At 33.4% G+C, this 24,563-nt stretch overlaps 1 pseudogene; it reads right to left on the reverse strand.

The window, feature by feature from the left end:
* Positions 1-23,462: 23,462 nt before the first annotated feature.
* On the reverse strand, positions 23,463-23,536 carry LOC140599148 (U4 spliceosomal RNA; annotated as a pseudogene).
* Between the last annotated feature and the right edge of the window lie 1,027 nt (positions 23,537-24,563).

Consider the following 24,563-nt stretch of genomic DNA (forward strand, 5'->3'; position numbering starts at 1 on the left):
CCAACTATCTACATAGCATTAAGTAAATATTTCCATCTTAGTTTCTCCTCTCTGAAATGGAGTCTATTAATGTCTGTCTCTATAAGCCCCATAATCCAACAGATACATCCTTAGAAAATTAAAAAATCTAGGTTGAAAGAAATAATTTATTATACAAATAATAATTATTTAGCTTAAACTTTGACCAAGGGCTAGTTAATGGCAACATCCAAATATAAATATGACCTTAGAAATCATAAGGAATCTCAAAGTAATTGCAAGAGGGAAAACAGCATATTTTGTTACCAAATATCAAAAAGAACATTTGTATTCCTCCCTACTGTGAAGTCTCTGAGTATTTTTATTCTATAACTATTGTTTTCTCTTTATCTACAAGTTTTCTTTATTAAAAATATCAGAGGTAAATAACTAAAGAAGAATATTTGGAAAATATTTCTCCTATGCTCTAATACCTGCACTGGGGTTCTTAGGAAAAACAGAAAAAATAATACTTTTGGCATAAGTAGATACATAAATAAAACATGATATTTTCTGCAAATTATTTCCTAATAGTAATTAAAGGGGGCCTGTGGGTGGCTCAGTCAGTCATGAGCCTGGCTCTTGCTTTCAGGTCAGGTCATGATCTCATGGTTCATGGGATCCAGCGCCATGTCAGGCTCAGCACTCAGTAGGGAGTCTGCTTGAAGATTTGTGTCTTCTGCTCCTCCCTAGACTCTCTCTCTCTTTCTCTGAAAATAAGTCTTAAAAAAAAGTTTCACTCCCAAAACAAAGATGACTTCCAAAATATCCTAAGGTGAATTTGCTCAGTAATAAATGACATTTCTATGGAAAACTTATTTTAATGTAAATTGTAAAAGAAAATAACTTTCCAACTCTTGCTGAATTAAAAGGAAAGATTTAGTAATATCCAAGTGCTGGATACCCTGGAGGTCCTGTTGGTGGGGGAGTTATGTGGTACAAATGGGACTGGAACAGCTAATGCTCAGTTGGGGTTTAGGTGGGAAGGAGACACACAGTGTCTACTAAATATTCAGGTAGTCAAAAGATCAATGAGAAATGGAACTTTTATCTCATTATTTTCTTACAGGAACTGTTCCAATGACAGGATAGTAGTATAAAGTCTGCTCATGTAATAGTATAAAGTCTGCTCATGTCATTGAATAAATAAAGCAAAGGAAGCTCAGAGGCTATTTCCTAGAATGAATAAAGATTATTTTGTTAGATGGAAATAATCAGGGTACAACCAAGGAAAGTAAAATAAGGAGGTGGATATGTCATTATAGGACTTGACAAATATTTAGGATTACCTTTTCTCAATTGAGCTTCAATAAAAAGTGTTTTGCTTAGGTAAATGGATATAGAACCAGTATCCAGCAGCTGTACCAGAAAAGCTTACAATTAGAATGCCAAACTGGTAATGTATTTATTCTTTTTCTACCATATTCCAAAAATTTGTTGGTTATTATTAAGGATAAATTGAGAAAGTGAAATTTTCATTAATGAAACATTTTTAAATACATGGAATTGACCATGTACGTGTATATTATAATTCTTGTAAAAACTATACTAAGACTCTTTTCTAGAAGCTGATATAAATTTTTCAAAGCTTCATTTGAAAAAGTAAACAGAAGTTTGTAGATGAGGGCAGCCCGGGTGGCTCAGCGGTTTAGCGCCGCCTCTGTCCCAGGGTGTGATCCTGGAGACCCAGGATTGAGTCCCATGTCGGGCTCCCTGCATGGAGCCTCCTTCTCCTTCTGTCTGTGCCTCTGCCTCTCTTTCTCTCTATGTCTCTCATGAATAAATAAATAAAATCTTAAAAAAAAAAGAAGTTTGTAGATAAAAAATAAAAACAGGATGGCTGACTTTTTCCCACCACAGAATGAAATATATTCTAAAGTAAAAATAATTAAATTCACAAATATCTGCACAGATCATTGAACTAAAACTGCTGTAGAATTTATTTCACAATAGCTTGTAAGCAGTCCTAGATGTGAAGAATGTCTATCTTCTTGGCTTGCTGACATGAGATGGCATTAGTGATCAATAATAACTTGAGACTTGGGAATTTCAAATAAATGGACTTATAGCCTATGGAGACCTAAGCTGTTGATAGGTAGAGGCTCCCCTGCATATATAAAACCTTACAGTATAAAATTGGTTTTGTAACACATAATCCAGTGAGGCTGATAGCTTATTTTTATGGTTTACCAAACAAGTATGTTAACAGGGGAAGCTAATGCATGTTTCTCAGTATATTGGATATGCAAATGCATGAAAAGACACAGAAATATGGTCAACCACAATCAAAGCTTTATTAATTTAAGGATTGAAGACTTGGCAATATTGGCAATTCTAATGAGAAATGAGTCATCAGAATTGGTTCCTCAATGAAATTGGCTACAGAAAAGTCAATCTGAGAAAGGAAATATATGGAAATCTTTGCTACTCAGACCCTTATTAAATGGCTTCTCTTAAGTGTTCATGGTTTTGAATATTAAACAGAATTTGATTTGATTCTGGAAAAGACAATGTTTAAAGAAAATTTAACTACACATGCAATAGATTTCAAAAGGGCCTGAATTATGCTATGCATTGCAACCTGTCTTGCTCATTTGCTTTGTTTTTGTTTTTCTAAATTAGAGTATTTGCAAATGTGCCAATTCTTCAGTTCTCTTTATTTTTTTTTACAAATGGTTTGGTTGTGCATTTTTTATTGTAAGTCAGCAAACCTCAAATATTTAATTTGCTCTTTTTGTACTTTTCCATTCATTGTTAAAACATCTTATCCTCTCAGCAGAGTTAGAAGAATCTGCTAGTGACCCAACTGTCTGCCTGCAACTGTAACAGTTGACTTTCGTCCTCTGACATCCTTCTGGTTATACTGAATACCTATGTGTCAAAGAGAACTCATGACAAGAAGAGTATATAAAAGAGAACTCAGAGTAAAGTGTTCTTTTTCTGAGACTTTGGGTCAACCTCACTATTTCCTGCTCATTAATGTCACTGACCTCCTGTTCTCTGGTTTTTTCGGGTCTGGACTTCTAAATCTCTGTCTGGTCTTGCCTACTTTAAGCTACCTTTACAGAAATCAATGTCTTTCCCTTTAAACCAAATGAAATAATAAGAACATGATGTAATTCTGAGACTTCCTCTTCTCCCCACAACCTCTGTGCCATTCCCAACCTGCTTTGGTTCTGACTTCTGGATTTGTCCTGGTCCAAACTTATTACCACTTTTATTTAAATCAACTACAACTACTGCTTCTATTAAAATGTCACCAAAACATCATGTTGCACCAAGTGTCATGTTTTATAAAGAGCAGCTCATTTAGACTACATATTAGCCCTGAAATGTAGGTGTTAAATCCCCATATACAAAAGGAGAAAATTGTGTCACGAAGATTAATAACTTGTTTTAAGACATGTAAATGATAGAACCAGGAGTCTTATTAATGTATTCTAAATTCAGTACTATTCTCAATTTACTACATTTATAGATTAACTCAACAGGAAACCACACCAATCAGTCCATGCACCAAAAAAAGGGATTATTCATTTCCCCCAGCATGTAGACCTCGAATTGCCAAGGTTCCAGATATAGCAAGTCAAAAAATTAGAGGTATGAACAAATTTGAAAGAGAAATTAAGGCTTTTTGTCATGCCTTTTTTTTTAAGATTTTATTTATTTACTCATGAAAGACAGAGAGAGGCAGAGACACAGGCAGAGGGAGAAGCAGGCTCCATGCAGGGAGCCCAACGTGGGACTCAATCCCAGGTCTCCAGGATCACACCATGGACCAAAGGCAGCGCTAAACCACTGAGCCACCCGAGCTGCCCCTGTCAAGCCTTTTTAACCAGGTGAACAAAAACTAAAATGTTTACACATAGGCATATACATATTTATACATACATATCATACATATGTTTGTGTATATGTATATATATATGTGTGTGTGTGTGTGTGTGTACATCAAATTTGTTATTTAGACTCAATATAGGAACATTTCTTTATAAACTTATAATTATTGGCTTATCACGACTGGTAAGAATATCCACATTATCTTATGAAGCAAAGAAAATTAACCAGTAGCAAAAAACGTCCTAGAAGAAAAATTTTGTTTTCTATTCATTCAATAACCATTATTTCAAAATGAAATTTACCTTTGTAAAAACTTAGAATTAAGTATGCATTCGATTAAAGGGGTCTATGGAAATTGTAAAGAATGTCATAAATACAAATGAAATTACTTTTATTTGATAATTTTATGTATATGTATATATAAATCTGTGCAAGATACGGTATTTTTCATTGAATAAACTAAAAAGATAATATGCTCAAAAGAACAAGTTACTCATTTTAAATGAGAATAATAGAATTTGAGCCTATTTTATGATAAATCTTTTTTTCACTTAAAGATGGTGCATATTTTATACTTAAAAAAATAACTAGGGCAGCCTGGGTGGCTCAGCGGTTTAGCACCGCCTTCAGCCCAGGGCCTGATCCTGGGAACCAGGGATTGAGTCCCATGTCGGGCTCCCTGCACGGAGCTGCTTCTCCCTCTGCTTGTGTCTCTGCCTCCCTTTCTCTCTCTCCCTCTCTCTCTGTGTCTCTCATGAAAAATAAATAATTAAAAAAAAATAACAATACTTTATATAGGTACAAAATCTCAGAGAATTGTTAAATTTTTATCAGGCTCTAGAAAATGCCAAGTACATATTAAAATTTATTGATGCCAATAAATTTTTTTACAATTTTCTGAATTCTTCTGTGATGCTTTCTTTGCTCTGAAATTATTTCAAAATTAATATTTTGATGATGGTACTCATATGCTGTAGGAGGCTATAAATTGAATTTGAAATTAGCTATCCCTATCACATATATTCACTTTAATAATTAAATATCTATATTCTTTTGATACTGAATATTGAATAATGAGGAAAAAAATTCCCAGTTCTATTTCATATTAGTTCTTACCAAATTGTTCAGTTTGGAGCATGATTCTTATCCTCACTAGGCCTCACTCTTCTATCTGCAAAATGAAGACAATGGTCACAAGAGACATAGCTGTTGTAAAAATTAAATGTGATAATTGTACACGCACACTACTAAAATGTGGCTTAGGACAGGAAGCCCATAAATAATAGCTATTATTGAGTATCATGATTAATTTATATATTTATATATAAATATCAATTACTAGTACACATTAATTATTCCTGTTTTATTTTAACCAGTTATTACACATTAGTTTTGTTTGTTGCCTCAAATCCAATGTAGAATGAGATAAGCCATAAGATAAATAATTGATTCCAAAATGTAACATACTTGAAATACATTTTTTGTCTATCTCTATCAATATCCCATAATAATTAGCAAATTTCAAATGAAAAGCTAGCTTTGAACAGAATATCAGTATGTTTTTGGTTCATTAAATTATTCAAAAAAGGCTGAATAAATGGCACTTTGTAACACTGCAAATAATGCTGACCATTTTCTGGTTTATAAAGCTTCACAATGAATCCTAGGTGTCTAAATAAGAAATACACTTATTCAGAACTGTTATAATTTTTTTTTTCTTATTTCAGTTCTTTGTACCACTCTTCCCTGCTCTGACAGATAATGGAAGTTGACCATTTTATGACATATATCTGATTTTATTATTTCCTAAAACTTTAAAACTAACTGAACATCATTTTGTTGGTAGCAAAAATATCTGCTAGAGTATCCCTTTCTATTGATTTGATGTCTTTCTTTATTTTTTAAATTTTCTATCTTAGCCAAGCTGAATTATGTAATTGTTGCTGCTTTCCAATAACCTGAAAATTATTATTAATGATCTCGATATTCACAATATTTTTATTACCTACAACATCATAGAGGACATAGATGGAGATTTCCTGATGCAAAACTTCATGTATGGCATTTGAGAAGTTTTCGCTTGCCACTATATTAAAATATGTCTTGCATTTTAGAACAATATCTGCTTGCTAAAAAGTCTTTCCTCCATGTAAAATGACAGTTTCAATCCCTATGAATTTTGCCCTAGATCATGTTCAGCTCATACTTTGAAACTTTGACTTCCTATTCTTTAGTCCCCACTCCCTTGGGGAATAAAGTTTTATTTTTGACTCACCTAATCTTGACTGCCAAGTAATGGAGTGATCATGACCTTTGTTCTGGAATTATAAAATGTGGGAATAATTCATGTGCATTTTCTATTTCAGAATTACTAATAGAATAAAACTTGTTGGCTATTTGCTTTCCTTCACCTGTTCTTTCAATGGACTTACCAATATGAATCTCCTTGACCCTAAAAACTCTGATTAATCTCCTTTCCACCTTACTCTTGAATATACCCACAAGAGCTTTGAAATAGGTCAGATTGTGTCTTTTACTACATGGTTGTATGTATCTCACATTTCCCTAACCCCTCACCCACGTCTGTTAGTGACCTCTCCAATGTGAGGCTCAAAAGCCTGTGTACATGCATTTACTACCCATATAATAAACATTGAATGGTTATTTGCTAAGTGAAAAAAATAAGAAAATGCATAGTTATTGTGTTATAATGTGTATTTGTCTCCTACAATAGTTTAGATATTGTGTCAGAGAAAAAAATACATAAAATTCATTTTTATATCCCATTCACTAATACAGCACTTGGGACATAGTAGAAGCTCCAAATATGTTACTAAATTAACTAACTGTGTTTGCCTTTCAGATCATAAAAATGATGTAAAGTAAATCTTTCTCTTTCCTTCTTCTTCTTCAGTGTCATTTAGGTCTAGGCTTTTTGGGTGATAAAAAATGATGGCCACTTAGAGCTGGGTGAAAAGGAAAAACAATCAAGAAGGGTTTGAACAGCACTTAGGTAAGGTCATCCAGTCCAATGATTTATATTATCAGGGAGAGTGGTGAACAAGGGACAGCCTCAGGAAAAATCTACATGAATATATGCACATAATCCATTGGAACTTTCTTTTCTTCTTATTTTGTTCTTAACACATTTTTTTGAGTTTATTTATTTTTATTTATTTATTTTATTTTTATTGGAGTTCAATTTGCCAACATATAGCATAACACCCAGTGTTCATCCCATTAAGTACTTCCATCAGTGCTCATCACCCAGTCACCCCCCCGCCCCCAACCACCTCCCTTTCCACCACCCCTTGTTCGTTTCCCAGAGTTAGGAGACTCTCATGTTCTGTCTCCCTCTCTGATATTTCCCACTCATTTTCTCTCCTTTCCCCTTTATTACCATTCACTATTTTTTTATAATCCCCAAATGAATGAGACCATATAATGTTTGTCCTTCTCCAATTGACTTACTTCACTCAGCATAATACCCTCCAGTTCCATCCATGTTGAAGCAAATGGTGGGTATTTGTCATTTCTAATGGCTGAGTAATATTCCATTGTATACATAAACCACATCTTCTTTATCCATTCATCTGTCGATGGACACCGAGGCTCCTTCCACAGTTTGGCTATTGTGGACATTGCTGTTAGAAACATCGGGGTGCAGGTGTCCTGGCATTTCACTGCATCTGTATCTTTGGGGTAAATCCCCAGCAGTGCAATTGCTGGGTCGTAGGGCAGGTCTATTCTTAATTCTTTGAGGAACCTCCACACAGTTTTCCAGAGTGGCTGCACTTAACACAGTTTTTAGTGTTGTGTCAACACACTAAATCAATCAAGTGTTAAGAACACACTAAAAAGTGCCTTTGTTTGTTTGTTTGTTTGTTTGTTTTAAAAATAGTGTTGCTTATTACAAAGCATTTATAACATGAAGGGGCAAAAGAATGAAAACTATCCCATATTACATCACTAACTATAAATTACTATCAATTCCAGACGTCATTTTTCTATACACAAATACAGATAGAATATTCAATTAAAATTTACTTCAATTTCACTCAAGTAAAAAAGAAAAGTAAAATAAAAGGAAACTAAGGAAATTGTAGAACTGTTAAACACTGCCTTAGAAAAGTTATTACATCCCTAAAGCTTTATCTAATATGAAAACATTATGAAAAACATTAACTGTTTGAAATAGTTTTTCATTAATAATTTCAATTTTAGGCAGTATTATTGATTCTCTGCTATGAAAGTCAAGGGTATTAGCATCTGAATCTCTTCCCGCTTTTACTCCATGAATTGCTTTATGTTTGCTATTTTACTTATTATCAATTACATCATTATTTTTGTACCATCATTGTTTCCAACATGTAAATTTTCTACTGTAAAGCAGGATAACCTCAACAGTCCAGATACTTGTTCTCTATTTCCTACATTTATTCATATTAAGAGAATATACCTGGTCTATATACCTCGTCTTTATATCCTATATAAAATGGTCACTTGGTGTGAGTGGAATATTTTTTCATTCTCAAGTTGACATACACTACTCTTCTCATATTATCTTCTGATACTCAAAGTTCTAGAGAAATGTGAGGCCAACCTGATTTCTTTCCTTCTAGTCGCTGAATTTTTTTCTATCTGGCTTTATATTAATTCATTTTAAAAATATCGTTATTTTAACTGGGCGATGTTTCAGTAGCTATTGTTACAAGAACATATGTTCTTTTAATATGCGGATCCTTTCTTCATTTCAGGGAAAGTTTATCTCATTGTATTTTTAATATGTTTTTCTATTCCTTTTGTTTATTTCTCTACATTAGAAGACAATTCATGTTTTTGTTTGATTAATTTTGACTTTCTTTTGGTTGTCTTTGTCACCTGTATCCACTGGAATTAACTACAGCTTTATTTTCTGTCAGTAATTGGATTCTTCAGAAGATACATCAATTCTTTAATTTATACTTTAATCTTTAATTCTGCTTCTTTTTCATCATGTTCTTATTGTTCTTACTGATGTTTCTTATTGTTGCCTTATGTCTAGCTTCTCTTTTTATTTTTTCTTATCTCATTTATTTTCTCATCTTCTGTTTGTAATTTTTTTTATTAGATTGAAATTTGTTTGTTGATCTATACTTCCAAAATTATGAAGAATTTTTCCTCTATTTACCTGAGTTTTATTTCTCACTTGGCCAGGAAATGGTCTAGGATAATGGTCATGTGTTTGGACTCTAGAACCAAACTGCCTTGATCAAATTCTTGCTCTTTTACTTATGGTTTGACTTTAGCCTAGTGATTGAATCTCTGTTATCTGGTTTGCTCTTCTGCAAAATGGGGATGATAGTAACTGTCTGTGCTTCAATATAATTTTTGTGAAGATGAAATGGGTAGTATAGGTATATAGCCTACTACCTGGGTAAAGGTAAAACCACCGTACAGAATGTCATTCCACTAATACTTATTCAACTGAATAAAGTATAACTGCTCCCAAAACAGTGACCCCTAGAATATAAACAAAAACAGAGCATTTAAGAGCAGAAACATCAAAAACACAAAACTCACGATCAAAGAACAAAATATAGGATTCTAGAGTAGTAAATCACAGCATATCAATATTCTTGCTTCTGTTCTTTCCCCTTAGAAGGCAAACTGGTATCCTACAATTCCAAATCCTAAGAACTTTTGCTAATAGTCCCAAATCTTTTTTTAATTTTTTTAAATTTACTCATGAGAGATACACAGAAAGAGGCATAGGCATAGGCAGAGGGAGAAGCAGGCTCTCCAGGGAGAGCCTCATGTGGGACTCTATCCCAGGACCCTGGGATCATGCCCTGAGCCAAAGGCAAATGTTCAACCACTGAGTCATTCAGTTACCCTTAGTCCCAAATCCTTTAGCAGGGACTTTTCAACCTTTTCTATGACAGAAGAGAAGTGACATGGGCTAAAAAGGAGACAGGTGAAACAGGTATAGCAGAAAATACATTGTGTCTTCCTCTTCTTGTTAATGGCTTTGCTACATTTTCTGGCATCCCTTGTAGATAAGCACAGCTGTGAGACTGAGTACCATCCAAGGGAGCATGAGGGGAACTGACTTGGATTGTTCTAGTCCAGGCTCTTAGAACCCTCCCTTGTTTCCATGCCAGGCTATAGAGAGGGGGAGACAATCACGAGAAAAAATTCAACAAACTACAGGTTGAAGTTGGGAAAGCTTTTTCTAGACCAAGTTTCAGAAAGATTACATAGATTAGGGGCCATCTCTATAACGTCTTTATTCAGTATGGTAAAATGAAGGGGAAAAACAACTTAAAAAAGACATATTTAACTGTATTTGAGCAATTTACAATTTTTACAATTTTCAAATGTTTGTCATGTTAGGCTACATAACTACAATTCATGAGCAATGAAAAAAAGAGTTATCTCAGCCTCAGTGAATGCAATGAAGTTTCTTTTTTCGTTCTTTCTTTCTCTCTCTCTCTCTCTCTCTTTTTTTTTTTTTTTTTTGCAATGAAGTTTCCAGGGCTACCTGCTGCTTTGGGAATTGATATGAAGCCTGGGGCTAAATACTCCATGTAGCAGACTCCTTCACCTCTGTGTGGCCAACCCTCATATGTGGCATTCACAGAACATCAGGAGTGAGGGAGGAACTCCTGTATTCTATTAAAAACTGCACACCACTTCAGATAAACTCTCTCCACCCCCATCATCTCCTTAGATTACCAAAAATTTAGAAGAAACCTAGTTCCACCCAGATGAAAGACTAATCTGAGAAAGAAAAGAGCCTGGATGTTTAAGAAATGGAAAGAGTTGGGCAGGAAAGTTGTGCCCAAGTTAGAAATGACATAGGAAAATTTGGGGTATGCTGATCCTATATGGTCTTGCAGATTTAATTTTAGGTATTTTTAAAGACCTTATTTACATTTTATGCAGAGAACTATGGGAAACACTGAAGGACCTCAAGAAGATGGCAACAAGATGTAATTTATATCAATGAAAAATTACTTTTCAGGGGTAGACAAACTTATAAGTAGCAAAGTCAGGAAATCATTACACATGATAATAAAAACATCACCCATTCTTAGAAAATGACCTTCAGTTTAATAACTACAGTAACTAGGGAAAACCAGAACCAGTTTTAAACCTGACATCAATAACATTTCACTTCAGTGAACATGCCTCTAAAATCCATCCAACTAGTCACAGTTCCACAAAGACTCACTCTAATAAACACACTTCTAAGACTGATATCAACCGCCTGCCACCTCTATAAGCAACACAACCCCATGATTAAACTCATTAATATTGTGCAGTGATAAAAGATAAAGTGCTTGGAGAGACCTGAATAATCCATTAAGTAGCTATGGTCTTTCAAACGGCTATTTTTATATATAAATATAACATTCCTATTGTACCATGGATTGTTTTAACCAAAAACAATAAATCTACTCACATGTAAATGATAATGGTTTGAAATTGTTACAGCAAACAAATCTATAATGGAGAATGTGAACCAAGTGAGCTGGAAGGTAGGTGGTAGGCAGAGGTCAGCATAAGTAGGATTGGGCCCTAATTGCTTAAAAGTAGTGAAGTATCAAAGAAAAAAAAGTGGTGAAGTATCTATAACCTAGAAGTGGGGAATATTTATCATTTAGAATCTCTGAAGGTTAGTGGGATTAAACCCAAAAAAAAAAAGTAAGTTTTCATACTAAGTAAAACACATACCTAATGACAAGCAAAAGAATAAGGTATATGCTTAAGGCAATTTCCATATTTCATCTTTACTCACAAAAAAGGACATTATTTGTTAGCAAGTGTGCAAGACCTCTTCAGTTTTGTTCACTACTCCCTTGGATATCATCCATCTCAAAAACTCTGTTTACAGCACAGTGACTAACCATAGTAGGTACTCAGTAGGTACATGTTGAATGAACAGATTAGTAGATAATTGAATTGAATTTTGAAATTAATACCTTTGAGTACACTCTTTGAAAACCAATATTCTAGCAATCATTCTTAGGGTTTTTGAATACAAATCTCTAAGAGATGTATTGTTTCCTAGGTAAACACTGAACAATAATATATGTGCTTTTTGGGTAGTAACTATATTGTATTTACTCCATTTGAATTATATTTCATCATCTTAAATAATCTTTTTTTGCAGCACTGTATTTCCCTTTCTTCTCAAAACATTATTTTTCTTTGTCTTGTAGGACACCATCTTTGCCATTTTTTTTCTCTTTCACATGTTTTCCTTTTCTATATCCTCTGCTCATCTCTAAGTATTAATGAGTCCTAGGGATTTGGACTGTCTATTCTTTAATATCTATTGTTTTATATCTATAAGATCTCTAGGTGATCTTACCAAGTTTCATGGTTTTATAAATCATTTCTTGACCAATTATTTCAAAATGTAGATGTCCAGCTTTTACCTTTACTGTAGACTCCAGGATCATGTAATCAAGTGACAAGTGCTTTAGCATATGAAGCCATTTAAACTTAACTTGATAAAAGCAGAACTCTTGATTTTCACCTCTGCTGATGGAAATGTATCATTCTTTTCATCCCCTAATATAATTCATTGCTAACTCCTCTTGGCTCTGTAATGAGCATATATCCATATGCCACCATTTGCAATGCTACCTCTCTAGAGTCTTGAACTAGACTATATCAAACTCAGGTTACTTCAGTATCTATGGAGGTGGTCTCCAACATTCAGGCTTATCTACTTTCCACTGATTTCAACACACCAGCAATAGTAATATTTTTCAAAAATAAATTATATTATTTCTCTCTATAAAATATATCTGAGATTTTTCATCACTAATCCAAAGTCCAAAGCATTTCATTGACCTATAAATTCCTACACAGTCCTGCCCTGCTTATCTCTTTAACTTTTCTGTTCCTATTTTCTCATCTCCTGCTATCCTCAGGATCAATGGCCTTTTTTTTTCCTGTGCCTTAGGGTCTTTGAAGTTTCTGTTTCCTAAACCTGTAAGCCTATCCTTGTACACATTTGCATGACTATCTCCTTAGGTCTCAGTACAAATGTCTAAGAAAAAGCTTCTCATCACACTATGAAAAGAACTGTACCTGCAGTCATTTTATTACATACCTGTATTTTATTTTAAGGCAATTATAGTTATATGAAAATATTTGTTTCCATTATTTATTTATTTCTCATTTGCCCTTCTCCAATAGAATATAAGCACTATGATAGAAGAAAAATAACTCTTCTTCACTACTATATTTCTAGTTCTTAGCACAATGCCTGGCATGTAGTAATTATGTTAGTGTAATGAACAAACAAATTAGTAAAATATATTTTATATGGATAAGATCAAAATTATCAAAATAGGGGAAAATAACTATAATCTAACCATATTGCTGAGTGATTGATGCCTAAATATACCTATGACTAAACAGATTAGTAGGTAAAGGCACAGTGCTGAAATATTTTTACATGTCTTGACATTTTATTTCTCCTGTGTTGTCTGACCTATTGTTCCTTCAAAAATATTGATGTGTTATTTATATTTTGCTAACATATCTTTAGTATTAACTACAAGCCATTACAAAATCTTCTATGATCTAAGGCAGAGGAAAAAGAATTAACGATGTGACTGACAACCTGAAGAAAATGGAAGAGGTATAGTTATCAATCAAATGACTTTCTTTCATCTATTATTGACTTTTTAAAAAACTTTTTTTAAGAGATTATTTATTCGTGAGAGACACACAGAGAGAGAGAGAGATGCAGAGACACAGGCAGAGGGAGAAGCAGACTCCATGCAGGGAGCCCGATGTGGGACTCGATCCTGGGTCTCCAGGATCACACCCCAGGCCAAAGGTGGTGCCAAACCGCTGAGCAACCTGGGGCTGCCATTTAAAAAACCTTTTAATGTCTGTGATTGAAATTGATGCCAGATTAAAAGCACTATCTTAACTTTAAGATGTTTAATGTAATTATAACGGTAACCAAAAAGAAAACATCTATAGAATATACACAAAAGAAATAAGAAAAGAACCAAAACATGTCACTAAAAATAGTCAAGAAAAGAACAGAAAAGAAAAAGAAGCAAAACAAGCCCTACAGAAAACAACAAAATGGCAATTGTAATTCATTCTTTATCAATAATTACTTTAAATGGAATGGATTAAATACCCCAATTAAGAGATATGGAGTGAATGAGTGGATTAAAAAAATTAGATACAACAATACACTGCTACGAGAGACTCACTCATATGTCTTTAAAAAAACATAGAAGCTGAAAGTGAAAGGACAGAACAGGAATGGTCATGTTCATATGACACAAAATAGACTTTATAATAGAAATTGTCCCCAGACACAAAAAAGGCAGTATATAATGATAAAATGGTCAATTCTCCAGGACGATATAGTAATAATAAATATATACACACTTAACATAAAAATACTCAAACGCATAAAGCAAACATTGACAGAACTGAAAGGAAGTGACATAAAAATAATAGAAGACTTCAATACTCTACTTTCAGATATGGATAGAAGAACCAGAATAGTCAATAAGGAAACAGGGTATTTGAATCAAACCTGACGTATATGCAAGTATTTCTAAAGTGCACATGGAACATCCCCTAAGATACACCATATGTTAAGCCACAATATAAGCCTTAACAAATTCAAGAAAATTGAAATCATCCAAAGTATTTTCCCTGAACACAACAGAATGAAACTAAAAATTAATAGCAGGAAGAAATTAAGAAAATTCATAAATACATAGAAATTAAAACACTTCACACTTCAATAGCATATGGGTCAAAAAATTATAAGGGCAATTAGAAAGATATGCAGACAAATGTAAATGAAATTACAGCATCTCAAACCCTAAAATGCAGCTAAAATGGTACAGAGAAGTTTATGGTAATAAACACATCTATAAAAAAGAACAAAGTTCTCACATCATCAACCTAGCAAAACACCTCAGGGCACTAGAAAAGGAACAAACAAACTAAAGTTACCAGAAGAAAGGAAATAATAAAAGATTAGAGCAGATATAAATGAAATATATAAAAATAATAGAAAACATAATAAAGTTGTTGGCTTTTTGAAAAGACCAACAAAATTGATAAATACTTAGACTAAGAAAATAAGAGAGAATGCTCAAGTAGCTACAATTCAAACTGAAAGAGGGGACATTACAGCTTATGCTCCAGGAATGAAAAGGATGATAAGAAACTATAATGACAATTACTCCAATTATTAGGTAATTGAGAAAAAAAATACATAAATTCTTAGAAACATAAAACCTACCAAGACTGAATCATAAAGAATTTTTAAAAACCTAAAGAGACATATAACCTAAAAAAGATTGAAATAATCAGAAACTTCTCCTTGCCCCAAATAAAAAAACCCAAGACCAGATGGTTTTGCTGGAAAATCTCACCCAACGTTTAAAGAATTAAGAACAATCTGCCTTAAACATATTTTTTAAATTTAGTAGGAGGAAACACTTCCAAACTCATTTCTTAAGGCCAAAATCACTGAATAAGATATCAAAGATACAAGAAAAGATAGGCCAATATCTCTTTTGAATCTTGTTGCAAAACATCAACAAAATGCAAGCCAAACAATTTCAAAAGCACATTGAAAGGATTATATACCATGACCAGGATATTTATAGCAATAAAGGATGGTTCAACATACCAAATCAATACAATACACCATGTTAACAGAATGAAGGACAAGAAACACATAATGATCTCAACTGACAAAGGAAAAGAAAAAGCATTTGACAAAATTTAACATCTTTTCATAATAAAGACACTCTTACCCTCAGGAATAGAAGAAATATATACTTCAAAATAATAATCTCCACTAACAAAAAGGCTACAACTAACATGAAAATTTTCCATCTAGGGATCCCTGGGTGGCGCAGCGTTTTGGCGCCTGCCTTTGGCCCAGGGCGCGATCCTGGAGATACGGGATCGAATCCCACGTCGGGCTCCCAGTGCATTGAGCCTGCTTCTCCCTCTGCCTGTGTCTCTGCCTCTCTCTCACTGTGTTCCTATCATAAATAAATAAAAAATTAAAAAAAAAAAAGAAAATTTTCCATCTAAAATCAAGATCAAAGCAAAGATGCCCACTCTTGCCACTACTATTCAATATAGTACTAGATGTCCTAGCTGAAACAAATAAGTGACTGATGGATGGATAGATAGATAGATAGAATAGAAGCAAATTGGAAATGAAGGAGAAAAATTATCTATGTTCATAATTGACATGATCTTACATGTAAAGAAGTTAAAGATTCCCCCTAAAATGTTGAAGCTAATAAATGATTTTAGCAAATTGCAGAATCCAAAATCAACATACAAAAACCTACTGTGTTTCTGTGCACTAACATTGAGGATGTGAAAAGGACAATTCCACTTCCCATATTATGAAAAGTATAAAATACTCTGGAATAAATTTAACTAAGAAGGTGAAAGACGTGTATGCTGAAAATTATAAAATATTGCTAAAAGAAATCAAATAAATGGAAATAAATATCATGTTCATCGACAGAATGACTTAATATTGTTAAAATGTCCATATTACCCAAAGCAATCCACAGACTTGTTGCAATTCCTATCAAAACCCCAGTGGCATTCTTTGCATAAACAGAAAAAAAAAAGTCCTAAAATTTATACAGAATCTCAAGGGATTATTAATATTCAAAACAACCTTGAAAAAAAGAGAACAAAATTGGTGGTCTCATACTTTCTGATTTCAAAAAATAATACCAGCAATATTAATTAAGATAGTGTGGTTCTGGCACAGAAACAAAATAGAGAGCTGAGAAATAAACTCTTAAGTATATGGGTAACTGATCTTTTACAAGGGTACCAAGACTACATAATGGGAAAATGACAGTCTTCTTTTCAACATGCAAGCTTAGGAAAACGGGACATCCACATGCAAAAGAATGAATTTGGACCTTATCCTTACACCATATGCAAAAATTAATTCAAAATGGATTAAAAACCTAAACATAAGATTTAAACATATCAAAACCCTATAAGAAAACATAGGGGACAATGTCAGGGCATTGGATTTGGCAATTACTTTTTGGATGGCACCATAAGCACAGGCACCAAAAGTAAAATTAGACAAATGGAACTACATTAAACTAAAAAAATTCTGTGCAGCAAAGGAAACTATCAACACAATGAAAAAGAAATCCACAGAATAAGAATCAGAGAAACTGTTTACAAACTTATATTTGCAAAAATCATATTGTATTTGATATAGGAGTTAATATCCAGAATATGTAAGTAACTTCAGCAACTCAATAACATCAAAACAAATAACCTGATTTTAAAATGGGCAAAAGTCATAAATAGATAATTCTCCAAAGAAGATATATAAATGGCCTGCAATCACACAAAAAGTTTTTAACATTACTAAACTTTCATAAAATGCAAATCAAAACCACAATGGGATATTACCTTACACCTGTTCAGATGGCCACTATCAAAAGAATAGAAAATAACAAGCATGCCAAGGATGCAGAAAAATTAGAACCCTTGTGCATTGTTGGTGTGAATATAAAATTGTGCAGACATAATAGACACAGGAAAAAATGTTCAACATCCCTCATCATCAGGGCATCAGGGAAATATAAATCAAAACCACAATGAGATACCACCTCTCACATCTGTCAGAATGGACAACTCAGGATAAGATGAACAACTCAGGAAGCAACAGATGTTGGCAAGGATGTGGAGAAAGGGGAACCCTCTTACACTGTTGCTGGGAATGCAAGCTGTTGCAGCCCTCTGGAAAACATTATGGAAGTTCCTCAAAAAGTTAAAAATAGAACTACCTTATGACCCAGAAAATTACACTAATAGGTATTTATCCAAAGGGTACCAAAATACTGATTCAAAGGGGCACATGCACCCCAATGTTTATAATAGCACTGTCAAAAATAGTTCAACTATGGGAGGATCCCAAATCTCTATTGACTGATCAATGGATAAAGACTGATAAACCATGGAATATTACTCAGCCATCAAAAAGAACCAAATCTTGCCATTTACAACATGGCAAAGTATTATGCCAAGTGAAATAAGTCAGTCAGAGACAGACAAATACTTTATGATTTCACTCATAGGTGGAATTTAAGAAACAAAACAGATGAACATATGGGAAGAGACAGAAGGCAAAATAAAATAAGATAAAAACAGAGAAGGAGGAAAACCATAAGAGACTCTTGACTATAGAGAACAAACTGAGGCTTACTGGAGGGGAGAAGAGTGGGGGGGATGGGCTAAATGGATAATGGGCATTAAGAAGGGCACTTGTGATGAGCACAAGTGCTCGAATGTGCTGGGTATAATATGTAAATGATAAATCACTTAATTCTACTCTTGAAACTAATACTACACTATATGTTAGCTAATTTGAATTTTAATAAAATCTTCTAAGAAAAAAAAATAAAATGGTGTAGCCATTATGGGAGACAGTATAGAGGTTCTTCAAAAAATTTTAAAATATATATATATAATTACTGTATAATTCCTCAATCCTACTTCTTGATATATACAGAAAGGATCACACAGCAGGATCTTGAAAAGATATTTGCATACCAATGTTCAATGCAGGGTTATTCAGGATGGCTAAGAGGTTTAAGCAACTTAAGCGTCCATCAATAGATTAATGAATAAAGAAATATTCGTATATACATATAATTGTATATGCTACTCTCATGCTGTTTTCAAGGTTCTCTCATCTTTGTTTCCAACAGTTTGATTATAATGTGTCAAGTTGTTTTTTTAGTTTTTTGGATGTGTAGGTTCCAATCTTTCAACAGTTTAAGATATTTTCCTTTATTATATCTTCAAATACTATTTTCCCCCTTTTCTCTCACTCTCCTTGAGACTCCTTGATCCTTGATCTTTTGGATATTGTTCTAGAGCTCCCTCAGGTTCTATTCACTTTTCCTCATTGTTTTTTCTTTCTGCCCCCCAGACTTGATAACTCCAATTGTCCTTATTTTCAAGTTTGCTGATTCTTTCTTCTGCATTCTCAAACCTCCTGGTGAATTCCTTTAGTGATTTTTTTTTCTCTAGAGAAATTTTTATTTCGGTCATTATACCTTAAAGCTCCAGAATTTCTATTTGGATCTATTAGTACTATTTATTGATACTTACTTTCTTAATACATTGTTTTCCTGGTTTCCTTTATTTCTTTATCCATGGTTTCTGTTAGCCTTTGGAATACATTTAACGCATCTGATTTAAAGGTTTTGTCTAGTAAGTACAGTGTGTGTGCTTCTTCTGAAGCAGTTTCTGTCACTTTATTATTGTCATGTGAATGAGCCATACTTTCCTATTCCTTTTTATGCCTATGGTTGTTTCTTTGAAAACTGAACACTTTTGAATATTTTTATGTAGTAATTCTGGAAATTAAATTCTCCAAGAAGTCAACTTCTTCCCCAGAATTTGCTAATATTAATTATTTAGGGATTGTTTGATAAATTTACAAACTATTATGCAAAGACTCCATTCCTTCTGCTTCATGGTCACTGAATTCTACATTCTATTTTATTAGCAGTCAATACTCAACCTGACAAAGACTTCTTTAAATACCTGGAGTCAAAAAGAGAAAAAAACTAGCCGTCTAGATTTTTTTTTTTTTTTTTTTTTGGATCAGTTCTGAGCTGAGGCATCTCTTCAATGCTAATCCAGGCCACTTAGAACTCTGTCTTAGCCTTCATCTCTTGCTTTTGAAGATCCCACAAATTCTTCAAACATGTATGCCTAGCATCTTCTTAAGTCTATTCTGAGACTGCTTCAAGCCCTGAGCATGTACACTGAATTTCATATTGCCCAATGAAAACAGATCCTTCTGAACTTTTATTTCTTCAAGAAACTTCTTCTTGACCTACATCTTTCCCAGGTGTTAGAACTGTCTGCTGTTTGTCCCATTCACTGTATCTTGCCTCAGGTAGGCATAGTGTATGTCTTTAAATCTTTTGATGGTTGCTGCTACTACTCAGAAAGCCAATCCAGCCTGATGGGGGTGGATAAACAGCAGAAAAATAAATGTTAGCCTCAGCTCTGGTCCCTAAGAAAACCGTCAGTGCTATACAATGATGTTTGTGTCCCCCCAAAATTTATATGTTGAAACTTAATCCTTAATATGGTGGTTTCTAGAAGTGGCATATTTGGGAAATGATTAGATAATGAAGGTGTTAACTTTTATAAAAATAGGATTAGTGGTCTTATAAAAGAGGCCCCATAAAACTCCCTTGTTCTTTCTACCACGTGAGGATGCAAGAAGAAGACAGCAGTCTGTAACCCAGCAGAGAGTCCTCATCAGAACTTGACCATGCTGGCACATTGATCTCAGACTTCCAGTCTCTAAAACTGTGAGACATAAATTTCTATTGATTATAAGCCACCCTGTCTATGGTATTCTGTTACAGTAGGCCAAACTGACTATGACAACTGGGTAGGTCAAAATATACAACCATAGTATTTTAAAAATAAGATCCCTATTAGCACCCAGCTCTATCAAGCTGCACCAGGTATGTGGGCTACCATCCCCATGGCTGCCATTCCTGCTATGCTGGGGGAGTTGCATATGGTAATTATATGAATGAAATGTTCCAATGCCTCTACCAAAGCTCAGCTGTCCTTTTCTTCATTAAGTAGTCCTCTGGTTGTTATAAATATTGGATTAGATTATGTTCCAGAGTTACACAAAAGTTTAATCTGTCAGTATTGCCAGTCAATGATTGTTTCAGTGGAGGGACCTGTTATTTAACCACCTCACTCTGCCATTTCCTGAGGCCTCACTCCATGTATGATTATCTCTTGATCTAAGGGCTGTTCCTTATCTCTCTTCTTCTTAACATATGGAAAAGAGAGATTGTAACTGGCTTAATTTAATTCATCGGTCACAACTAGATAAAGCAATTTAAGATAATGGCCAATTCATAGATCAGTAGCATTTCCATATACTTTATAAATTAACGTATCACCTAGGAATATTATTCGCATATCCGCCCAGAGCAATTTCTTTGCATTGCTCTATTCAGTCTCATTTGACAATTGCAGAGTGGCTGGAAATGTGTCTTTGATAACTGATAAAGTTATAACTTTATTATTATGCTTTAATTTCCATTTCACAGAAATATTTACATGTATTATGTATTGCCTGTTTTTTGAAAGCCACAAAATGGATGAGGAAGAAATTATCTGATTGCATATACAATATTTACTGAGGTATAGCATATCTAGATTGACTTCACCATTCTAGAGTCATTTTCTTTTCCTATATATTAAAATTTTTTTCTAATGTATTGCATATTGCTTTCCAAAGTAGAGTTAAGCAATCATATTAAAATAAAAAAATTGTTAAAAAAATGCAAGAAGGAATAAACAGTAATAAAGGATCATTTTAAAAGTTCTCAAATTAATCCTTTCATTGGAATTGTATTTATGTTGAGCTTTGAACACACCTGTATGAGATCACATATCCACTTCCTCATGAATGTAGGGAAAGACAAACAATGTTTCCAGAAAATGAAGTTGTTTATATACATCCTGAAAATCATGAGGCAATGTATATCCAAAGTGGGAAAGTACTGGCAATTTTTACCTCACCACTGGAAATGACTGACATTTATGCAAATGAGAACACTTAATCAATCGATGTCCAAAATAATAAAATAACCCAAAATATGATAACTATATTCATATTTTATTGTTGTAGATGGTATATATTTATATATAATAATTCATATAACATATATGTATACTTTAACAAAGAATAAAAATAAATGTCTACTGTATAGCTTAAAAATACAGTAAAATTTATATAATGATATATAATGCAGGGATATATAATGAAAGATGTGTATGAATAGATTTTTAATGTCTTTAAACTTGGAAGGAGGAAAATTTACATCTTTATTTTTACTAATCTCTAGCCAAAATTTCACATTTTCTTCAATTATGAACATAGAAAAAAATTAAAATAAAGAAAATTAGTATTAGCAGTTCCTATAGTTTAGTCACCAATAAAAATTAAGTGTATTTTCAAGGTCATTTATAGTTGTTCCAAATATTTAAAAACATTAGTTGTATTCTTGACTTCTTCAAAATTACAGTAATTACTGGACTCTCTGTCAGAAGTCATATGATCATAGTTAATGTATGTTCAGACACATCTATGATATAATTGACCTCACGTGAACCCTCTAGGAGCCATTTAACTATCATAAGGTAAAGTTGCATATGGTCATATTGGTGACCCTGCTAGCTACATTTAGTTCAGTGTTCTCTGTTTATAACTGTGCATTGATCAAGATTTGGAAAAAAGTTAATTGTATTTTTTTTAATTTTTAATTTTTATAAAATGGTACTGATTCAAATGAGAATTCTAAACTTTCCAATGGGACACTTCCAAGATTAAGTAGGGTTAGCACTCCTTAAAATCTTTTCTTGAAACATCCAATACAGTTAGTTATTAGATTGCCAAACTATAACAAAAAGCTCAACAGTAGTATTACAGAGATTTAAATGATGCCATGTTTCTCACAGAAAATTTTCAAACAAGCTTTTCTCTAGACATGAGGGAAAGGCTTTAAAGGGATTCCCTTTCTAAATGATTTTCTATGTTCCAAATATGTTTTATTTATTATGAATTATCTATCATCTATCTATCTATCTATCTATCTATCTATCTATCTATCTATCATCTATCTACCGTTCTATAGAAGTTCTATATTTATATATATTTATATAATTCTAAATGTATTCTATATTCAATTGATATGTCTTTTAACTTTTGGATAGTATTGGCAGCCTCACTACTTTCCTTCAATATGAAATTGGGTAACACATCCACAGCTACCATCTCCTTTTATATACGTATTTTTATATATTTAAAGATTTTATATACATATAAACACACACATATTTGTATAGTTATTATTCTTTAGGTGTATGCTTATGCCAAGGAAGAAAAATTCACTTGTTGGCATGTCCATTTTAAAAGCTACATTTAAAAGGCAGTCAACATTTAAAAAATCTTGAAAATGGCTAAAAGATGTTTCTTCATTTTCTTTTTTGCCCAAAAAGATAACTTTCACTGGAAATAAAAACCTCATCCTCTTGCCACAAATAAAGCTCCTGACATACTTGAAAAGGCTTCTGTTTTTTCTACTTTAGCAGAAAAGCAAGCTTCTCATACAGTTGCCATATGTTGCTTTTTACAGGGACATGCATTGGCACTAAGATTCTTCCAACAACCCTGAAAGTTTTGTCAACCACCATAAAAATCATCAGCTTTATCATTAAAAAACTACTTTGTCAAGACATGGATATAGAATACAAAAGTGCTTCACTACCACAAAGAAGTTTGTTGGCTCTCAAGAAGACAAGGATTATTTCAACTAAAGTTCAAGCCTAAATCTTTCTTCAACCACAGTCAAGTACTTTCTTTTCTTTTTTCTTCCTTCCTTTCTCTTTTTCTTTCTTTTCCTTTCCTTTCTTTTCTTTTCTCTCTCCCCTTCCTTCCTTCCTTCCTTCCTTCCTTCCTTCCTTCCTTCCTTCCTTCCTCCCTTCCTTCCTTCTTCTATCTTTTAATTAGCAATAATCGCTCCTGGGATAAACCTCATTGGCTAGGATACTGCCACTGCGCAAAGCTGCTTCCTCTATCTTTTAAAGAAAGGATATTTATCCATAGGTTGGTTACCTGACAGATATTTTTAACAACGTAAATGAGGCATACCTTTCAATACATGGTCCTATAATCACCATTTTTTAAAAGATTTGTTTATTTATTTTAGAAAGAAGAGAGTGTGTGTGTGAATGGGAGGAGAGAGAGAGAGACACACACTGCTGGGCACATAGCCCCACACAGTGCTCAATCTCATGACTCTGAGATCATGACCTGAGCTGAAATCAAGAGTCAGATCCTCAACCAACTGAGCCACCTAGGCCCCCCACCATTGCTGATGTTAAGTAAATAAATGTGTGTGTGTGTGTGTGTGTGTGTATGTACACCTTCTTGTCCAACTTGCCAATATAGAAAAAGACAGTTGCTCCAAAAATCCTTATAAACATTTAGATGCTGAAAGAAGTGCTTTACCAGGATACAATTGAGATACAAAATTATCTATCATTTTATTTCTTTAAAGAGAGAAATCTACACAAATCTTATATACTTAAACTTCTATAATTATTTCTTTCTTTTAAAGAGCTATTTATTGGTGGAGAATGGGGAGGGGGAGGAGCACAGGGAAAGGGAGAGAAGTAGACTCCCCATTATCAATGCGGCCTGACCTGAGGCTCAGTCTCACAACACTAAGATTATGACCTGAACAGAAATCAAGAGTTGGATGTTGAACCAACTGAATCTTTAAAGATTCTGGTGCCCCTCTAAAGTTTTTTCTATCTTTATGGCATTATAATTGAAGAATAGTTCCACATTTCTTTTTTTACTGATATAAACTATTAAAGATACCAACATAGACAAAGAACTCATGGATTTTGTCCAAATAAGCATGGACAAAAGCTTATTACTAATTGAAACTTACGACAAAAGAGTACTCGAATTAACATTTATTATTAAGTTCAAAGCTCACACATAACACCTTGAAAAAACGCTAGTTTTCCTTGACAATCCATGCCTTGTAGAACACACTGTGGAAGACTTAAATTACTCACAGTAA

Source organism: Vulpes vulpes, chromosome 5, assembly GCF_048418805.1.
Source record: "Vulpes vulpes isolate BD-2025 chromosome 5, VulVul3, whole genome shotgun sequence".
Lineage (NCBI taxonomy): Eukaryota > Metazoa > Chordata > Mammalia > Carnivora > Canidae > Vulpes > Vulpes vulpes.